This window comes from Diplotaxodon limnothrissa, linkage group LG7, assembly GCF_057381915.1.
Source record: "Diplotaxodon limnothrissa isolate DT_005_m linkage group LG7, D_limnothrissa_male_GT1.1, whole genome shotgun sequence".
NCBI classification, from domain to species: Eukaryota; Metazoa; Chordata; class Actinopteri; order Cichliformes; family Cichlidae; genus Diplotaxodon; species Diplotaxodon limnothrissa.
The window spans coordinates 47,987,915-47,988,539 of record NC_140602.1 but is presented as its reverse complement, the minus strand read 5'-3'; positions in this window follow the sequence as shown (position 1 = coordinate 47,988,539).

The following is a 625-nucleotide window of genomic DNA, read 5'->3' as shown; positions in this document are numbered from 1 at the left end:
AAATAAATTTGTGTGTGCTTTAGTTTTGTTTTTTGCCATCAGTCTGACTGGTAGAAAAGAAGTTGTTGTGGAAGCATGTGGTGTGTGTAATCAGACTGTCCACTCTGCTGATATGTTCATTGTTTTGGTCAGAGGAGGGTGTGTCCCGAATGATGTCTCTGACGATGTGTTGTGTACTTCTTGTGGCGTTGTCTGCATATTAATGGAAGATCAGTCCTCATAATCCCCTTTGCAGCCTTTATTACTCTCTGGAGACTCTTCTCCTGTGCCTGTGTGTTTTTTTTCCATAGCAGACAGTGATGACAGTATTGAGGATGCTCTTGATCACTCCTCTGTAGGCTGGAGCCATAGGGTGCAGCTCAGTCCTGCCTCTCTGAGCAGAGTGATGAAATAAAGCCAATACTGGGCATTTTTCACCGTAGCTGTGGTGTTCGTGGTCCAAACCCAGGGTCAATTTTATATTAAGGCCAAGGAACTTGTGGCTTTCAACACTCTTCACCTGAGTCCCATTGATGTCTAGAGGCAGAGACTGGGTGTCAAACATAAGGCCCATGAATGGGCCAAGCAAAAGACTGCAATCTGGCCCACTGGACGGTTTTGGTAAATATGAAGGAGGGCATAAATT